The sequence below is a fragment of the Spinacia oleracea genome, chromosome 5, assembly GCF_020520425.1.
Source record: "Spinacia oleracea cultivar Varoflay chromosome 5, BTI_SOV_V1, whole genome shotgun sequence".
Classification (NCBI taxonomy): domain Eukaryota; kingdom Viridiplantae; phylum Streptophyta; class Magnoliopsida; order Caryophyllales; family Amaranthaceae; genus Spinacia; species Spinacia oleracea.
In genome coordinates, this window is record NC_079491.1 from 96,911,788 (window position 1) to 96,933,726 (window position 21,939).

Consider the following 21,939-nt stretch of genomic DNA (forward strand, 5'->3'; position numbering starts at 1 on the left):
TTCAAATCTAGCAATTTGATCATAATTGTCAAACAATTTCTATAAATATTTAGTCAAATTTGATCACAAATATTTAGTCAAATTTGATCATAATGGTCACACAACTTCAATAAAGATCAGAGTTTCTATCCAAACACTTAGATTTCATCACAACAACACAAATAGCAAATAATAAACCATGATTAGATGCATGGCTGACCATACAAATAATTGACAAACATTGGCCTAATATTATTATGTACTTAAGTTTTACAAAATTAGACAAATGCAACATAACTAAAACGGACAATGTTGGTTCCAATCATAACATACAAATATTAGGCCACACAAATAATTGACAAACATACAAATCTCACCAAATTAAAACAACGTTTAATTCAAGAAACATACAAATAATTGACAAACCCATAATAGTAACAACAAATTTTACCAAATTAAAACAAACTTAAATTAAACAGAATCTCACCAGCGACTCACCAGCTTCCTCTCCACAGTAATACGACATGAAAACCAAAAATGCAAAAAAAAAATAGTCAATCAATAATTAAGCAAACGAACACAAGCTAAAATCAGAATTCAAGCAACAATTAATCACTAAACAAAACCCTAAATACAAGAAAATTTGCGCTTATATTACACAAAACCCTTATTCTGCGTTGAATTAGTTAAATTAGCGATTTTTGGAACAAATCTTATTCTGAGTTAGAGAAGAGGGGAGAGGGAAAGGCGAGAGATTAACCATATATTTCAATGCAGGCCGCCATTGATATCATCATCGTGTGCAAAAAAACTAGTTGATGCAAAAATAACGCAAGTATATAAAAAACTATAAACGAAATGCGTGCAGGTATTTTTAAAATCTGATTTGATATATACGCAAGTATATTCAACGTTTTATAAATTTTTTAACAATTTTTATAAGTGTATTATCGATATCTTATGTGGACACCTAAGTGTCAAGTTATTAAACTAAAGTTTGATCATAATGAATTAAAATAATACTTCAATGACTTTCTTCTCTAATTTGTTAATTAAAACATATTCCTATATACTACACATTCTTAAAAATATGTACATTTTCTAAAACATATCTATAACATGTAAGAAAAATTATTTAAAATTAAAGAAAAAGATATACGGAGTACATATTTATATGTAATAAAATCTATTTAGGAATTAATGTAATAAAAAATTAACTAAAATAAACATAAAATATTGTGTTTTTTACTTGTTCGTTTATTTTGTGTTTTTTTGCCGCAAAGTGCTTGTATAACCATATAAAATTAGGGTATGATTAAGGGTAAGACTAAGTTTAATTTGGTGATAAAAAAATGTAAGATTGAAGGGATGAATTCCAATTTTTGTAACTGCCTTAATAATTTCTTTCATGTTTGGTATATGAATTAAATTAAATTGTTATTGACTTTAGGTTGTCACATGCATTGAAATTTTCTTTTTTTTACTGTATGACATTAATGATTAGTTTTAAGAATTATTACAATTAAATTAAATTAAAACATATTAAGGGTATTATAGTCTATTTCATAGGGGGACACCAAAATTCCATTTACTAAAATAACCTTATAAATTCCCTTATAAAATAGAGATATATATCATATATGCACACGATGCATGCAAAATTGTTAAAAACATAAAATTGTATTCTTACTTAATATTTATGTATGGGTGTAAGCAAAGATCTTGTACATACTACATGCAACTATACTCTTATAGTCTTTTCTACATAATCGTATCTTGCCATTCTTATGTAAAATAAATGCCATAATAGTTTTCTAATTTTATAGAAAATCAAAGATCTCCAAATATTAGACCATTAAATTTTACACGTGTGGGGATTAGCCCAGAATGCTGGCACCAAAAAACTTTCCTGATTTGTTATTGCTTTTCAGTTTTTAAAATCAATAAATAATCAGATTTTTAAATCAATAAATAATTAGTTTTTTAATTGAATTTAATTGTGAAATTTTAGAGGGTAATTTAGTCTTATCCTAGGGGGACACCAAATGTTATAGGATAGGATAGGATAGGATGACTATTTTTAAATTCTAATTTACAAACTAGCTAACATTTATTTACCAAAATGAATATTTTGACTTTGTGACAAAAATCATTAAACCGTCTTGGTTTCGTTTATTTTTTAATATACTGAACCGGTTTTTTACTTTTAATTTTTTATTTACATTTTATTTTTGTGTACTTTTTATACTCCGGATTGATTTTTCTTTTGAAATTGCCCACAAATAATTTAAAATCATGCTTCTATTATTGTAATTTCGATACATACATCATAGTACAGAGTAATAATTTAAGTTCGATTATCTATCCATTATTAATATTTTGCCAAAAGAAAAAGCTATAACAAGCTATTATTACTCCATACGGTGGGCAAATTCATATTATAGCTTGTTGTGACACATCATCTTCTCAAGCTACACAATCTCCAGCTATTTCTTGCTCCAATGATAAACTAATTGTTAATTAATTTATATTCAATTCATACTTAATAATGAGGAATTACAATAATGATTTTTTTAAAAACTACAATTGGTCATAGTGGTCAGATTTGCAGGGATAAAAGACGCAATAATTTGCATTACTAGGTGTAGAGGGGGTTTTTCTTTTGAGTTGAATATTTTTTGTATTTCCTATTATTTGTAATTTGGACTTTGTATGTAAGTTTTAAGCATTTGATGAATCTTGCTTAAGATTCACCAAAGATTCAAACTTGGTTCAATTTATCAAGAATGTGACCACTAGTTTTGACGTGATTTTTGCAATCCCACCCCGTAAAGGGGAGCCAAATTCTTGGTTCACACAAGTGATGCTAATCGAATTCGAACATAGAAAAACGAAATTCAAAATATAGAAAATGCGTAAAATACCCCTATGGCTTAGTAATTCTGAACTTCGATGGAGTCGCCACCAAACAAGTCTATGGGCCGGTTTGGAATGACTGTAATGACTCGGGATAAGGCATAGGACTTGAAACCGCAATAAGACTCAGGTAAGGGAACAAGACACTTATTTTGGTAGTTTTGAAAAGTTGGTTAATACAAGACAATGATCATTTTCGTGCATAATCCTAATGATGACACTAAGTTTAGGTTGGTGAGCATGCATCTATATATATTGAGGACATTGAAATTTCTAGTTTTGTATTGTGATCACTTTGCTTTAAGTGAAATTTAGGGAGCCTAAAACATTTGTCCAAAAATTATCTTTGTTAAGCATGATTAGAACTTGTGGATTGTTGATTTAGCATGTTGGTGATGAAAGCAATAACAAAAAAAGCAAGCATCACAATAGGAAATAAAGGTGCGGAATTAGTAAAGATTATACATCAACACCTAGAAAAAGGACTAAGTGTAAACCACATCTCCTAGAAGGACTAGGCAAGTAAAATAGCATGAATAATAAGTGCGGAATTGAAATGTGCGATTTCAAAATAAGCAATAAAATATGTAATAAATCATAAAGAATAGAATTTGAAATAATAGAACTTGTATGAATAATATTGAAAATCCGATTGAGAAACACTTACTCAAAAGTGATTTGACTCCTCACGAATCCAATCGTGTAAATAATCTCACTTTAAAATGAGTTGCTCATTAAAAAAATTCATCGATTTTGTATATGAACATTGAAATAAATCATGAATTTAGGCGCATTTTGGCAGCGTACCATTTTACTATTTGGACTGTAGTGGGAATACGCTTTGCTTGGAGAGGTGATTTGCACGATTTTGAACACATCTCTTTGCGATATTTGCAGTACGGTTTGAACTCGGTTTTACAGATCGGAGTCGGGGATGCTCGCTTTTGTGGGTCGGTGCCCGATTTTGGATTGCTTTATGGTATTTTAACAGGAAACATGATTCGGAGACCAATGTAGATATCCGTTTCGAGAGTTTGTGTTTGGATTTTATATTGTATTTGGAAATTGAATTTTGTACCAAGTACCGGGATAGGAATGGACTTGAGGATTGGATTTTGGATGTTTGGACTTGGAATAATTTTATTATATTTTAGCAATTAGGGCTTCCGCTCGGAGTTACTCCAACATTTGAAGTTAGGCTAATGATTTCGTCATCGTCCCTAAGGGGAGACACAAATTAGGTGTTTACAACTAAGCGCCTTCATTGCATGCACGTGTTACTTCTCTCCAGATCACTTCACTTTCACGCATACAGTTTTAGAGTATGTTAAATTCTTGGTTCATTTTTCCAAGCAAATTTTCTTAATACAACGAATTCGTTTATCTAAGTGAATTAACAATATCCGCAACAACGGTTCTACTACTTGCTTTATATTTTTAATATTTGCGAGCAAGTCCCTGTAAGAAACAATTGGAGTTGCTAAGAGGCTAGCTAAGAGTATAAGCAAATCAGTTCACTATTAAAAATATTTAAACTGGTTCACTGGTTAAAAGAACTCAAAATCGCTTCATTTGTTTTTACTTTAAAATCTAAATAGTCTAGTTTGGGAACTACAATTTCAAAATAACTTTTTTGGTAGATAAAATTTAAAAGTAGCTAATTTGGTAAAAAAAAATCCATGTATTTCATCATGTTAAATTAATATGTATGTTAATCACATAAAAGAGTACGTAGAAGATCAACTAAAATGTTTTTTATTTGTATTTGAAATTGCCAATATAATTCAAAGTGATTATCATCTAAAGTTTATATCTAAAGTTTATATATATTGAATACTCATGAAGAGAAAAATGGGAAGACTTCCATGGTCCCATCCAAATTAAATTAAAAGGGTGTATTCTGATGAATGCAAGTACGTGGTACCAAACGCACAATTAGTATCACTGCCGTTTCAAAATGATCTTTATATTTTTTGTTTTAATCCGTTTTATAATATTTTTTACATTCTGTTTTATAATCCTATCGTATATAATTAAAATATACACTTTGACCGACACGTAGCTATAGGAGAGTTGATTGAATTTTTATTTTGACGGGGGATTGAATTATTTTTTTCGGTGTTAGCACCCGGTTCACTCTTAAGGCTAATCCGAATTCGGGGCGAGTTCTGGGTGGTTAGGTTCCAGTCCCCTCCCAATTGTTGTTGCGGGGGATCGAACACGGTTTCTCCCTACCAAGTTTAGCTCTAATCACCACTGAACCAACAAGCAATTGGTGGGATTGAGTTTATTAAAATAAGATAAAAGTAAGATAGTGGGTGAATTATTTATTTTAGTAAAAAGATTATGTGAGTTGTGTGGAGACCATAAGAAGAAGATAAAAATATTAATATAACTAGCTCTCTGGTCTGTTCGATGAACGGGCTGTTTATAGGAAGAAGAAAAATAACTTTTTTTTTTTACGAAATGAACTCCTTTTTATGTACTTTTTTTGTGTTTGTACTTCCCTTTCTTTCACATACTTCATTATTATTAGTGGTCGCATTCATATATTCACCCTTGAATCATTGATGAAAACATAGTTTTTTTTAGTATGATGAAAACATACTTAATCATACATGCTACTACGTATATTACATAAAGATTATGCCAACATAGGATCCCTTGTGTCTCGAAATTAAACTTTAATACTTCGTACTCCTTCCGTCCCAGATTAGTTGTTACATTTACCTTTGCATAAAGTTTTAGGTGATAAGTGGTTGTTTGGTTATCAATTGTTATTTTATTGAAAAAGTAGATGTGATAGGAGTTAGTGGGGTATTTTTTTTTAATTGAGTGAGAGAGGGTGTGGGGACAAAAAAAATTTAGTGGAAAGAGAGAGACAATATAATAATTGTGAGGTCATTCCTAATTAATTTAGAAGTGTAACAACTAATCTAGGACGGAAGGAAAAGGAAAATGTAACAACTAATATGGGACGGAGGGAGTATATCATAAACCATAAAACCGTAAATGAAAATATTGACGTTTTGGACACAAAAAGAAGTTTGATGCTCATATTTTCCACCTGTTGTAAAATCTTGCTTTTGCCATTAAAATTTAGATGCACTGAAATTTCTAAAAGAGGTTCTATTGTCCAGTTCTCAAAGCCATAAAACTCGGCTCATAATCAAGCTTCTTTGCGTCACTCTGTGTATTCCACTTTTACGCTTAAATTGGTTGTTTACATCATGTACATAAACTATTCGATGAACTGCTTGAACGAAATGTGGACTCTTAATGACCGTCATGACGTCATTGTTGCCGACTTAAAGTCGTATTAATAATAAAGACAAATGACATTCCCATCTTGTAGAACATATAAATTCCTTTGGGTGCACGGTGCACCCGGGTCTAATAATTTTCACTCATCTCGAGCCATTAGCATTATTATGTTCATGTTACTCACTGTGTATACATTATGTAGAATCAATTTAATTCATCCCGTCCAAAATCATGAGATCTTAACTAGTTGATCTCATTGCTTAACTAGTCAGTTTTATTGTTTAACTAATTGGTTCGATTGCATAACTAATTGGTTTCGTTTCTTAACTAATTGAATTTCAGACTTAACTAATTGGTTTCAGTGGTTAATTAATTAGTTAAAGTGCATAACTAATTGGTTTCGTTGCATAAAAGTGGTCTAACCGTTAGATCGTCTTTTCTAAAAGTTTGTAATATTTAAATAATAATAATAATAATAATAATAATAATAATAATAATAATAATAAGATGAACAAATTTTCTATATATTATACTAAAAGAGAGGAAATCAATGTGGTGATGACAAATGTCACTCATTGATTGGCCTCTCTTTTAGATATAAAAAAAATTATAAAAAATAAAACATTCTATAATTATTTTGTTAACTTTCACCTCATAAGAATATTTGATTCTATTTTCCTTAAAAAAAATAACTCTATACATGGGAAATATTGTGTAAATTATCTTTTATGTACTTTCATAACAAATATAACCAATTTAAAATTATCTTTTTATAAAAGGAAACATTAATATTGTTTAGACATTTAGCTAACGATATAAAATCTCGATTTAGATAGAACATCATATAAATAAAGAAATACGGAAACTCATTCGTTAAAATGTATACTAATTTATTTATAATATATTCAGTATCGATTAGAAAATTCTTATTTTAATAGAATTAAATGACCCATAAAAATATGATCAATTAGTAAAAAAGATGTATTTATTTCATCAAAATAAACCAACACATACTTAATCATTCTTATAACAATATATCAAGATAGCTAAATAAGGTAAAACAAACTTGAAATGAAATATATAGCTATGTCTAAAAAATAACTTAAATTTTTAAAATATATATTGACATTTTACTTAGGCATGTACTATGTATCTATTAATGTTTTAATTTCTAGCACCATTAAAAAATCGTGAACTTTTTATCTTACAAAAGTATATACTCTTGATTTATTAATTTAATAACCATTTCCTAATTATATACTACGAAAGTTTTATAGACAAATTTATCAACGGTTGGTGGAAAAATTTGCACAAGGAAGTGACACGTGTCACTCCTGGTGTTTAATTTACATTATACTACAAATAATTAAACCATTATATGGAGTACGCAGTAGTATTTTTATAAAAATTTAAGAGTACTCTATTGATTTGTACTTACATAATTAAAATACAAATAAATAAGAGAATTCACTAAGTCTGAATAAGATTATAAGAGTGTATAAAAAAATTACTATAGTTGTAACGCCCCGACCTCTAATTCAATTATTAAAGCATAATTAGCAGCGGAATTAACCTAATTGGGTCGGGGCATTACCTGCTGATGTGGCCTAAAAGAATGCCACCTACCTGCACTATCAAAACCCAGAAGAAAGAGCCCAGGCCCAAACAATAAAGAGGTCTACATTGGGCCTAAACAAGCCTACAGAACCAAAGGCAGGACACGTGTCCCAATCTTGCGTAAACTCTCAATCATGCGGGACCAGTTCCCGAGTAACCCTAGCACTATAAATAGTGCAAATCCATAGGTAAAAGGGCATTGAATTCTTGCCCAACCACAACAAACTTGTTATTGCTCTGCCTTCTCTCTACAAATCACTTATCTCTCTAGCTTATACTTACTTAAGCATCGGAGGGAATATTCCTACGGGAATATTCTTGTTTTGCAGGTTGCCAGAAGTTCGTGCCAAGTCATACTTGATACCTCCGAGGAGCGCGTGCCACATCAGCACCGTAAAAGTTCCCACAACATTTGGCGCCGTCTGTGGGGAGGTAGAGTGTCATGGCCGAACTACACCCTGACAGAGAGCATGCTAGTGAAGAAGAGAGACGACACATTGAAGAAACGAATCGAATTGCAAACACAGGGAACACACCAGGACGAATGCAAGCTGAGGTGGTGGTGGAAGAAGAACCAATAACCGAGGCGTCTCCGCCAGGCGGCCATCTAAGCCCTAGCGTCTGAGACGTCGTGTTGGACGAGAATCTAGATTTGCCAGTATCGGTGGGCTCCCTACGCGAGATTTTAACAGGATTCCAAAAGCAAATGAATCAGACCTTCCGACAACAGATGAGCACTACACTGCAAGATGAAATTCGGAAGAACATGTTGATCTACTGCGCTGAGAGGACGGCTCCGCAGAGGCCCCTCAATCTAGGCGTCAATCGGATAAGCAGAATGCCGCTCAGGTCCAACGTCTGGAGAGCTGGAGAAGGTTCTCGTCCACAAGCAAGCAGGGGAGTTAGCCCTGTGCCTGAGCACTCAGAATATGGCCGTGACCCGCCCACCTTCTTAACTCGAAGGGACCCGGTCCTACGACCATCACCTAGGGGAAGTCCCCCAGCCGTCCTGCGACCAGCTGCAAGGCGTCAAGAGCACTATGAGGCTGAATCTGAACTGTCAGACACCGGGTCCACCCCTGTGATGGAAGACCCGCCATTTTATCCCACTACACGTGGACCAACCCAGATGATGCCCCATAGGGTAAGCATGCGCCCCCGCCCACTATCAAGCCGCCGTGAGCCAACCTATCATATTCAGCAAGGGTTCAACAACCTGACGTTAAGGCACATGAGTACCCCTTTTTCTGACGAGATTATGAACACCCCGAAGGAACCCAAAGTAAAAATCCCTACCATTGAAGCTTATGACGGGACACTGATCCCGACATGCATCTTGTCGCATACCGCCACCACATGTACGTACAGGGAACCAATGAAGCCACCTGGTGCAAATACTTCCCAGCCACGCTTAAGGGAGTAGCGTCTAAATGGTTTGAACGGCTGCCTCCAGGATCAATTGCCTCTTTTAGCGAATTACAGACTTTGTTCTCTACAAGGTTCATGGCACACAAGGAAGAAAGGAAAACTAGTATGCATTTAGGGCGGATCCAGCAAGGGAAGGACGAGTCCCTAAGAAGCTACGTGAAGCGTTTCAATCTAGAGGCGGGACAGATCCCAGACTTGCCCGATGGTGTCTCTTTTGATAACTTTATCAGGGGCTTAAAGAAGGGCTCCTTCAAGTTTGACCTAGTTAAGAAGAGTGTAAGGACTATGGCAGAGTTCCTAGACGAGGCTGAAGCATTTATCCATGCAACGGAGATATGCAGCGCGTCAAAGGAAGGGAGGATTGGAGAAACAACAGACTCCTCCGGGAAGAAGGATAAGGTGGACCGAAAACCTCCACGGGTAAATGGCACATGGGCTCTCTCTAAAGAGCATGATACCAACTTTCCGGGGCACAAGAGAGAACGGCCGCAAGAGCGGGAATATTTCGAATACAACACGGACCTTCTCACCATACTAAAAGACGTAGGGGCAAAGTACAACCTTGATCGACCCTTCCCCATGAAGTCCCTTGCTGAGACTCGAGATCCCAAGTTATATTGCCAGTTTCATGAAGATATAGGACATGAAACCAAGAATTGTAGAAGCTTGAAGAGGTCTTTAGATGGTCTAGCCTCCAAAGGACATCTCAAGAACTACTTACGGAAGAATGCTCAAGGTTTGGAAAAAACCAATACAAAAGGAACAAGTCCCCTGCCTCGCCGACTAAGGGACAACATAGCGACGGAGGATTTGTAGCCGTCATATCTGGAGGACCAGCCGCTGGAGGACCTACCATGAGAGGACAGAAGGATTATGCTCGCCGCTTAGGACAGGTGCTGCTCTCACCCAAAGCGCCCATGGACCCATTCCCAAAGATTGAAATATGTGAATCAGACGGTGGACGTATAGCCACGCCGCACGATGATCCACTCGTGGTTGAATTCAAGATAGGTAACATAAGAGTTAAGCGCATACTAATAGACACGGGAAGCTCGTCCGACATAATGAGTCTAGAATGCCTCAATCGCCTAGCACACGATCCCAAAGCCATCGAAAGAATTCACTATCCCATCATTGGTTTTGGAGGGAGTATCATTCATCCTGTTGGCGTTATTGCTCTACCAGTTCGAATTGGAGATAGGCATAATGGGCGGAAAATGGAAGTAGACTTCTTAATCGTCAAAGACCTGACGGCATACAATGTCATCCTGGGACGGCCCACCTTAAACAAGATCAAGGCTGTAGTCGTCACCCATCTGATGCTTCTGAAGTTCGTGTGCGATGATGGAGTCATAGGCACCATACATGGAGACCAACAACAGGCTAGGGATTGTTACCTGACGACCCTCAACCCGTCAGCATGGAAACAAGACCCTGCTGAAGTCAGAGGAAAACGAAAGCATGAAGATGAATCCCAGGTCACCAAAGAAATTGGACCCGTCCGAGTAGAAGCGGTCAAAGTTGAAGAAGGTGGCTAAGAGTAGAACATCATTAGGGTAACCATTGTACTCAGAGCCTACAAAACGGCCTAGCTATTGTATTCAGAGCCCACAAAACGGCCTGTAAATACCCGTCTAAGACGCGGTGAATGTAGCAAGCAATTTAGTAAATTACCACTTATCTGACATATACAAGTCTCTGTTGAAAGAAACTCACCAGAAAACAGTTCCTAAACTGGCGTCCCTATCCGCTAAATAAACCAATACCCAGTGCTAATAAACACGAAGGGTTTTGACACCCAGCATGACGCCTTTTCTTTGAAAAGCGCCCAAAAAGACTCAAACAAAGAGCAAAACATTCAGACATAAGACCTCCTCCTTGGATGGCGTCTAAAAAGACTAATCGTTTGACGACCTGAGAAGTGGCCTAGATTAGCACCTCAAAATAGGCTCGCGAAACATTCAGACAAAAGACCCCCTCCTGGGATGCCGTCTATAAAAGACTAATCGTTTGACGGCCTGAGAAGTGGCCTAGATTAGCGCCTCAAATTAGGCTGATCACCTAAAACACTGAGGTTTCTGTCCAACATTTGGGCCAAAAGAAAATTTTTAAGAAATCAGTACCGAACTGATAGAATTAAAATACAGTGCACAACGTCACAGATTGTTTATACATAGCGCCCAAAGCGCAAACAAACCAAATCAAATAAATGCCCGAAGGCACCAAAGTTTTACAAACGCCCACGGCGTCATCTATACCAATTGCAAAGAAAACCTGCTCAAGAAAAAGGGGCAATGGAACTCCCGTCCTGGACATCCTGGCCTTCAGGGGAGTTCACCTTGTCTTCTTCGACGTCTTCCTCCCCGTCACTAACAAACTCGGGAGGATCTAAGCCCAAGCGCCTAGCCGGCCAAACAGCTATCTGGTGGGAGATACGGCGTTTGAACCAGGAAAAATCCTTCCCGTCCATAGACTGATCCCATGCCTTTTGGGCACATTCCAAGATGGACTCCTCGCCCAACTTAAAAGAGCTTGCAGCCTCCTTGCGCACGGACTCGATCTTCCCCTGCATAGCCTTGAGTTGACCTTCAAGAACGTTCACCTTGGAAGAGAAATTAGTCACTCGCTCCGAGACGGAAGAGTACTCCTCTCTCAGCACGGCAAGCCGCTCCTCATGCTCCAGCAACTTCTCTTCATACTTTTCGGCGTCCACTTCGGCCTTCTTCAGCTCTTCTGTCTTCAGGGCAATCTTCTTATCCGCGTCCAAGTTGATCAACCTGGACGTCTTCTCAGCATATTGCTCATGATTCTCGATCTGGTCCTTGTGCTTGAGCATCTCTTTGTGCATATCAAAGCGGTAGTTCCTACTCTCGGCGCAGCGAATGAAAAGCTGCCAAAAACAATATAGAATTAAAAATAACGTACACATACTCATAACCACAGGAATCCAGGGGTAAGTGTCTCACATCAAGGACGAGAGACTGAATGGACCCAAAGAATCCCAAGTCAATCCCGGGGAGTGACCTCACGTATTCCTCAGGAATGGCCGCATACACATCGGCAAGGATTTTATCCTTCGCCTCTGAGCTAAAACCGGCCGAAGGAGGGATGCTCGCCACCTCGGCCCGACGCATCCGCTTGAACATCTCAACTGAACCAAACACCAAGATTAATAAATATCGTGCAAACCCAACCTGATTATCACAAATTTATAGTACAGAGACGCTAACCAATTGGCGAAGCTGCAAGAGGATTAAAGGCATTATCAGTAGAAGGAGACTCAGTCTCCTTGCCTTTACCCTTGTCCTCTCTGGACAAGGCGGGGGCGTCAGCCGCCGCAGTCTGATCGACAGTTGCCTCGTCGGTGTCTGCTCCGGCATAACCATCCGTTTCGGTGTCCATCTGGGATGGAATCTCCTTTTGCTCAGGAGGAGGAATGGGCGTCTGGATAGGAGGAACCTCCCCCTCAGCTGGGGGAGCGGACGGTTTTGGTACCGACGGCTTGGTAACAGCGTCGGCCGGACCCATCTTCTTGAAGAAGGGTCGTTTGGGCTTAGGAGCCTCCGTCGAAGATGTCGGACGCTTCTTAGTAGCCGGCACGATGGGTTCTTAAAAGAAAAAGAAATCAGCGACCAAATCATGACAAAAAAATAATAATAATAATAATATAAAGTATATATTACCTTGGAAACGTCGCCAGAGCCACCCTCACTGGACTTCTTGGAGGAGTCCTTCTTCTTGGCCTCCACAGGCTTGAGAATGTCCTCGGTATATACTTCGGACAGCCAAGCGGGTACTTCCACTATACCCTTGTCTTCGGGAGATAAGCGATCCATGGCAGAACCTACAAAGCCAAGGGTTAGTAAAAAAAAAAAAGAGGAAAATGTCTGAAAATCTACTAGGGAACTACCTCTACTCAAAAAAGAACAAAGACCGACGGCCGAAAGAAAGACTATATTAGTAAACTGGCCGACATGGGGAAGCCAAGCATTAGGCACCCAGGCATGGCTTTTTGACGACAGCCGATACATCTCAGCCTGGAACAAGGGCTTCACTAGTCCCCACTCCCTGGACGAGAGGCGAGGGTAGGCGTCAGCTCTGGACAAATAACGGGGCCGGCGGTTCCAACGAGAAAGACGTCTGGAAAGGGAGAGGTCTTCCATTCGGACAACAGACCACTTCTTCCTCCACCAAACCTAACTAGATGTCTTACCCACCACCGTCTTATATCCCCGACGGCTGTAAAGGGTGAACCATCCCTGGGGAGAACGAGAAGAAGGGGAAATAACTACGAGACGAAGGAAAGCAGGAAAGGAAGGGGTGACGCCGCTCAAAGCACACTTGGCAATGAAACCAAAGACATTTGCCCAGGAGTTGGGTGTCAATTGAGCAAGGCCAATGTCATACCCCTCTAAAACGTTCATCACAAAAGGGTGCAATGGAAATCTAAGGCCCAACCTAAAGGCAGCAGTATAAACGGCTACCTCCCCTTGGGAGAGTTGGTCCACGGAGTCATGAGGTTGGGGGCTCCTAAGGCTAAAACCTGGAGGCAAGAGCAGAAAACGCTCAAAATCACGACCCTGCTCCCTCAGGTACCGCAGCCATTTCATGCTGGGAAAGATATCCGACGGGAACAGATTGACGTCTTCCTTCCCCCGGACCATAGGAGGAAGATTTTTTGCAAACTCCTCGTCTGAGGAGCTAGAGGAGTCATCTTAAAAATCCTCGCGGGGACGGGAAGCCACATTCTTTCTTCTCCTAGGAGAAAATGCTGTTCTAGTGGCCCCGTCTCCTGTATCATGCGAAGGATAGACTCCACTCCTACTTCCTTGGGACGGGTTCGAAAAAGGAACCCTATCGTCCCCCTCTCGCGGTGCACCCCATGCACGCACGTTAGCTGTCTGTCTAATTCGAGCCATACCGTCCTGCATAAGGGACAGGACGTCTGACTTTAGCAAAGAAGGAAAGGGATAGGTGTCATAACCCCCAAGACGCCTCCACAGAATACTATAAACAATAAATGAGAGAGGTCCCACAAACATGAAAACAACAAGGTGTTGATAGGAAACTTACCAGAAAATGATCAAACTGATGAGAAGTCTTGGCAAATCCTCTAAACCCTCAAGAACACTGGACAGAAAATCCAAGAACACTCAAGCGCACGCACCAGCAGATCTTTGGCAGAACAGAATTTACTTTCTCTCTCTAAAAGAAAAAATCGCTCTGAAGTAACAAAAGAAAAATGAAAGAGGAATTGAAGCTTTTAAAGGAAAATCTAAAGCTCGGAGAGGCCCTCACACGTGGTGTTCCTCCTTATCAAGCGGCCTACCCCCACAGTGACAAGGGGCATCCTCCTTGAGGGGCAAATGATGTGGCCTAAAAGAATGCCACCTAACTGCACTATCAAAACCCAGAAGAAAGAGCCCAGGCCCAAACAATAAAGAGGTCTACATTGGGCCTAAACAAGCCTACAGAACCAAAGGCATGACACGTGTCCCAATCTTGCGTAAACTCTCAATCATGCGGGACCAGTTCCCGAGTAACCCTAGCACTATAAATAGTGCAAATCCCTAGGTAAAAGGGCATTGAATTCTTGCCCAACCACAACAAACTTGTTATTGCTCTGCCTTCTCTCTACAAATCACTTATCTCTCTAGCTTATACTTACTTAAGCATCGGAGGGAATATTCCTACGGGAATATTCTTGTTTTGCAGGTTGCCAGAAGTTCGTGCCAAGTCATACTTGATACCTCCGAGGAGCGCGTGCCACATCAGCACCGTAAAAGTTCCCACAACACTTGCCGTAACTTCCTTTTCGGAAATTACAAGGCAACCATCAATCATAAGCCTTTAAATACTCCAAAAAAATATATATATAAATATATACATATATATATATATATATATACATATATATATATATATATAATCCTTTATATTATCAAAATGAAAATACATAACTTACTAAAAGTCATTTTAACTTAGCAAGATTTTAGAAAATTCTTTTTAACTCATTCCTTAAAATTCTTTACTTAAAGCCTAATGAATTCTATTCGTGCGAAAACTCGTAAGGTTTAGCACTTATGGTCCAGAACCTTTGCTCTTGATACCAAACTGTAACGCCCCGACCTCTAATTCAATTATTAAAGCATAATTAGCAGCGGAATTAACCTAATTGGGTCAGGGCATTACCTGCCGTAACTTCCTTTTCGGAAATTACAAGGCAACCATCAATCATAAGCCTTTAAATACTCCAAAATATATATATATATATATATATATATATATATATATATATATATATATATATATATATATATAATCCTTTATATTATCAAAATGAAAGTACATAACTTACTAAAAGTCTTTAATTAAAATTTTTAAACTATTAGAACCGTAAACATAAACTAGGTGGATAATATTAAAGTGAAACTCCTCGCCACTACTCGTGTCCATCATCCCCCGCAGTACCTAAAACGGAAAACAAAACGGTGAGCCGAAGACTCAGTAACGAATTATTCTAGCAGCGTAAATTCATTTCAATTCATTTTATTTAATAACACAGGGAGAATAGAATAAGTAAAACATTTAATAAAGCATCATATTCAATTCATTCATAAACTTTGCAATTTAACATGCTAGTTGTCGGCAAGTACGAACCGTGAAGGAATTCTCCACTAGGCCTGGGCCCATAAGAGCCTGGGCTCATCGTAACATGGGCCCTGGGCCCTGAGCCTGGGCTCATAAACCATGGGAGCCTGGGCTCGTAATCCATGGGTGGACAGGTGTCCGTGGTGCATGCATGACCGGTAGATAGGAAGATGGTAGTTTATATACCGCCAGACAAACCAGGTCTTTCACTTTCATTTATCATGTTTTATGTATTTTTACCAAGCCTTGGCTTGTATTTCAGTTGAAATAACATAACTCATTTTATATCATAAAACATCATTTAGATCCTGGGATCCATAAAACATCATTTCATTCAACGCATCATATAAACATGATTTTATGAGAAAACTCAATCAAATCATATTATAAAGAATAATTCAACAAATCATAATTCATTCCCACAATCCATAAAACATGTCAAAACATTTAATTCATAAATCCAATCATAACGTCATAATTTCATAATACATTTATTAAGGGATTGCGGGTACTAGCAATAGCCGTTACCTCACTTCCACGACTTTGCTAAGGATTTTCGTTGGTTCGTTCGTCCTGAGCTCCGAGTCCAATTTCTTTAAAAATATTAAATAATTGAATTAGTACCAAATTGATAAATAATTTAACTTAATAATTTCGAAACTTTATAATTAACCAATTTTCTAATAATAATGTTAAAAAAATATATAATCTCATAGTTTTAATGAAAATATAATTAAACGCCAATTTTAGTGAAGAATATTATTAATTGAAATTTCAATCGAAATATATATATATTTTCCTTAATTAATTTACACGAAAATCTTATTTAAATTTGTCCTTGATAAATCCATTTAGTAACTTATTTTAGTAAAATCGATATTTGATAATTAAACCTGAAAATAAAATCAATTTATTGGTAAATAATTATATCATAAAAACTATTAAAACATAAATATTGCTAAATTTAAAATCTGAAAATTCAGACTGGTCTTCCCAAAGGCCCAAATGGTTAGTTGGCCCAATTTAATAGGGGTTTGAGGAGAATAAAACAAGGCCAAAGAATCTGATTCTTATTTTGTTTGGTTTTGGTTGAGGCACGAGCAAAAAAAAAACAGAGAAGGAAGAGAGGAGAGGAGGAGGGAGGAAGAGAGGAAGAGGGCGTGGAGGCTGGCTGGGCTGGGCTTCGCCGGGGATTTCGATGGCGATGGTGGAGGTGGTTTAGCGACGGCGGAGCAGTTAAGGGAATGGGGGGTGGTGATTTGCGAAACAGGGGAGGGGAAGGTGCGAGGGAGAGGGGGGGACGCAGGGTGGTTCTGGGCGGTGATTTGGTGGATGAGGTTGTTGATGGTGGTCGGAGGAGTAGAGTGGTGCTTGTGGTGTGGTGGTTGTGGTGGTTGTGGTGGTGTCGTGGGGCGAAAGAGGAGAAAGAAAGAAGGAGGCAGGGTGTAGACACCTACTTTTGTCCCCGTTCCCGCAAGGGAAAGGTTCGATGATGAAAACGTAAATCTCCACTTGACAACGCATCTCCTATAAAATAAACAAATCTCGATTCCCCATTTCATTTCACCCGAAACCTGCTATTTATGGAAGCCTGCTAAAAATAGTAACTGCCGTAAAAGGTAGCTTCTAAAAGTGGTAAATCATAAAGGATAGAAACCTGTCAGAATTAGGTGTTGCATTCCAACATAAATCCTAAATGAGATAGAAAACTACGAGAATCCTATTCCTAATATGATTCGGAAATAAGAGTTACGTATTAATTAAAATCCTAACGAGCCTAGAGTTCGTAACGGGCCCAGACGCATTCCGTCATAAAATTGATACGCGCTAAAAGACTCGATTAAGTCTCGAACTCTACGGATTTCAGGAATCCGAATCTGACCAAAGAATTCTGCCAGACCCTATTTTCAACGCCCAGCCCTGGGCGCCGAAAATTCCAGCGCCTAGAGCTGGGCGCCGAAAGTACCTGGGACGGATTCTTTTCCTAATCCGTTTTGTATTTAAATTCCTGAAAAACTATCTTTCTACGCCACTTTTTCCTATAAATAGACCCCTAAGTTCGACTTGAAAAGAACACACACACAACAACACACAATTATATTCTGAGTATTGACTCCAACCCTTAGCCTAAGCCTCTCGCTGCGAAACTGTTCACGCGTTCTATCGCAATCGAGCCATAAATCGAACAGAACGTATCATGTCCCATAATTGAGATTCGTTAAATAAAAAGGAGAAATAGCAAAGTCAAAGTGGTTAGTTTTCTGAGAACCGTGACGCACCTCTCAAGGGTGCGTCGTAATGTGTCCCTTTTCGATGATTTAACTGCTTTCCTCGCCCTTTTTATGAACTGTTAAACTAACCTAACCTGATTGTTCTATCACGCCTAACAAATATAATATTTTTTGGAAATCGGATTATCGTGCTAGGTCCCTTAATGCTATTTAAATCAGATAATCACGATCGAATTAGTATTATATGTTTCATATTGCTAAAATCAACTCAGATTAGTTTAATAGTTAACGCATGTCCCTTCAATTATTTATGCTGAGCTAGTAAGGATATCCTGCCTCTGGAGTTATCGACGAGCGAAGTACTCCTCTCGGTAGTTACAGTCCCCCGAACCCTCAATCTCTACCTTGCGGGTGTATATTGAGAGATCCCCACACCAGGGATCACAAGGGAACCTACGGCCGTCGTGGTCAAACATAATTGCACTCCCTTTATGTCACGATAACCGGGTTTTGTCAGTTTTTCTCATTGTCGTTAAAAACTGAATGGCGACTCCTATATTACTAGTCAATTGGGTGTATACTCACAGGAAATCCAATTACACTTGATTGAATAAAAAGAATCGTCACACCCACGAGGGACGAGGTCACGCATTAGCCTCGCGCTTTTTCGACCCCCTCACAGTGGCGACTCCACTGGGGATAGTGAAGGAAATACTCGTGCTTGTAGGTAATCAAAATAGCCGAAGGGTGAAACGATCCTACCCCGCGTTTATTTCCCTATCAAGTTGGGACGACCTCAAAATCAGCATATTAATGTGAACGGGCAGAACCGCATAACGAATCTCGGCTCCCTCGGGAGTTGGGACTAAGGATACCTTTTTTTTCGCCAATAGGGGGGTGCATACGCCGCGCATGTTTCCCACTCGGTACTTGTGCAGGTAGTACACCTATCCCGAACCCAATCGCTCGCTCGTTAGGTCCCTCTCGCCTGCATGCCCCCTTGGCTTGCACTTGCGGGTTGGCCTCTTGAGCGAAATTCGTCTGTTGAAGACACTACCTCGACCGGGGCAAGTGTTGGATCTACGATAAAAGCGGTACCAAGCCAGGCGCAAATACTACCCATAGAAGCCTATCATAAACTACGTGACATATTTAATTTTCAAATCCATGTTTGTAATGTAGTTATGTGTAGCGAACTATGTGACTATGTTATGATTGTGCGTACGAATAATGCTAGACAAACAATGTTAGAAAACCAACGACCTTAAAAAAAATTTACCCAAACATTCATAAACCAATTGGCCAAAGAGTTATACCAAAATACGTGTTCCACAAACCCAAACGATCGCCACAAAAATAAGCGACGCTCGGGATGGCCTATAACGAATCCCACAAACGCTGCACAACGCGTAAAGGACGTTATAAGGCAAGCACGCAAAATTAAAATCGCAAAAACAAAGTAGACGCAAACAGAAAACGAGAACCAGCCAGGGACGCATTTTCAACGCCCCTGGCTGGGCGCCGAAATTTCTCACGCCCACTGCTGGGCGCTGAAGTTGCTGCCTGGCCTTTTGGTCAGGCACAGCAGCCTCGGTGCTCGCGCATAAAAAATACGTAGCAAAAAAAAACTTTTCGTAAAAGTTGCTGCAAGGGCGTATGAAAAGGCACTCGATTCTAAAAGCGACTTGTAAAAAAAAAAAAAAACTCTTTGTGTCGTTGTTAGGCCTCCTACGACGACGATGTTCGGCACCAAAGCCGAGCATGCTAATTAAACCTTGAATGTCACATGGGCGAAGTATTCAAAAAAAATAAATGTTCGAATAAAGTCTTCAAAAAAAATAAATGTTCAAATAAATCCGAGTCTAGACTAGGCTATGCCAAAATACAATCCAAATCCTAAGTCTTAGTTGTCTTATCCATAGAATCGGTCCTAATGCTTGGTGTCGTTCTGCAAGTTAAAAGGTTAAACCATATTTCAGTCTCCCTTCCTAACATTTAAATCAATGAGCACCCATATGTAATTGTCATCCCTTCCTAGGAATCCACGGCCTCAATACTCTCTCTCACCAATAAAGAGAATATATTATAGTATTTGCAAAATGGAAATGGTCACATTCTTGAAATCATTCCCCCATAGTCGCACAACCCCCAAAGTGAACCTAAGGTGTTAATACCATTGGCAAAGAAAAAATTAATGGCCCCAAGGCTTATAATCACATTGGGTCACGACTATCATAGTCCTCTCGAGTCACTCGCTCCTTGAAATACTACTAAGTACGGACTAAAAGATTTTCCGTGAATGCAACATGACCAACCATGAAAATACCCAAATCGGCATGCCATAAAGACTACCATTGGGGTAAAAGCAATACACACTAAGAGAGAAGCCGCACTAATGATTCTAGTCTTGCAAAAATAAAATTCGATCTCCCCAATTAACTACCTTGCCAACATTAAGTAAAATGGCACATGACAAATGAACACCCAAGGGTTAAAATCTAAAGTGTCAACTAACAAAAATTATGGTCCGATTAGCCTAAGTCTGAGAGTCGCTTGGTCAAGTGTTATAGGCTTACGCCACGTCATTATTTTGAGTCTAGGCCACCTCCTTGTATTCATACACGGGTTATAATCAGAAAGATTAATGAAAGTTTGAGTCAAAATCACAACTTCCAATTAAATCCCAGAAACTGGAATATGAAAAGAAGCAAAAATTATCTTCGATGAAATTCTTTCGTTAAATTTCAATAAGGTAAAAATAACATTTTGAATCTACGCTATTTGCACATTTTAAGAAACGACTAAATACGCTTGCAAAGTAAGACAATTTAAAGGTCCACCCTAGGCCTACTAAAATTAAAGGTCCACTATAGGCCTACCAAAATTAAAGGTCCACTATAGGCCTACCAAACGAGGCTCATTCAGTCTCGCCTCGTGACTCAAAGACCACAACCATCTACCTTTTAGCCTAAATAAAAGGGGGGGAAAACTCGAGCGAAAAAGAAAAATAATAGAAAGAGAAAAGGGAGAGCGAAAAGAGCAAACCATGAAATATTAAAAAGAAAGAGAAAAGGGAAAAGAGCGAGCCATGAAATACTTAGCCCGTACCTCCCAAAGTGCGGAATTTACCCAAGTAAACGAAGGAAAAGAATTGAGTCAACCAATCCAAATCATAAAATTCTACGATGTCTACCCTTTCCAATCCTTATGCTCTTAGACACCTTCGCTCTGGGGTCCCTGTGCAGCTCATTTAACCCGTCCATGTTCTCATTGCCATAACCCAAGAAACCATTACCTCAACTCTTGTTTTTGAACTTGTTATCAACTGCAAACCCCGCACGACCATTGACACGTGCGTCATGCCCATCATTTCCAAAGTCCAAACCTGTTCTTACACCACCATTAGCATAATGACCATATAACTTGTGTGGATACATCCTGTTGATATAGCCTTGAGCCGTCCCCATACTACTCATTGGCCTTGATTGATGTAAACTCGTGACACTAGCTTGAGGCTGCAAATTGTGAGTCCTAGCCGATATAATCCTCATGCTTGACCAACACCTATACAAATTCTCCTATCTCATTCAACCCATCTTTCAAGCTGTCTTGAGTCACAAACAAAAAAAAGGAAACAAATGAAAAGTGCAAAAAAATAATAAAATGTGAATAATAAAAAAGATACTTTGCAAAAGCGCCTCTAAAGTTAGTCTAAAAAGAAAAATAAAGAAGCATTTAGCGCAACAAAAAAATATCCGCCCAGAAACCATTTTCAGCGCCCAGAGCTGGGCGCCGAAATCTTTAGCGCCCAAGCCTGGGCACCGAATCTCTCTGCCTGATGAAAATTTGTCCA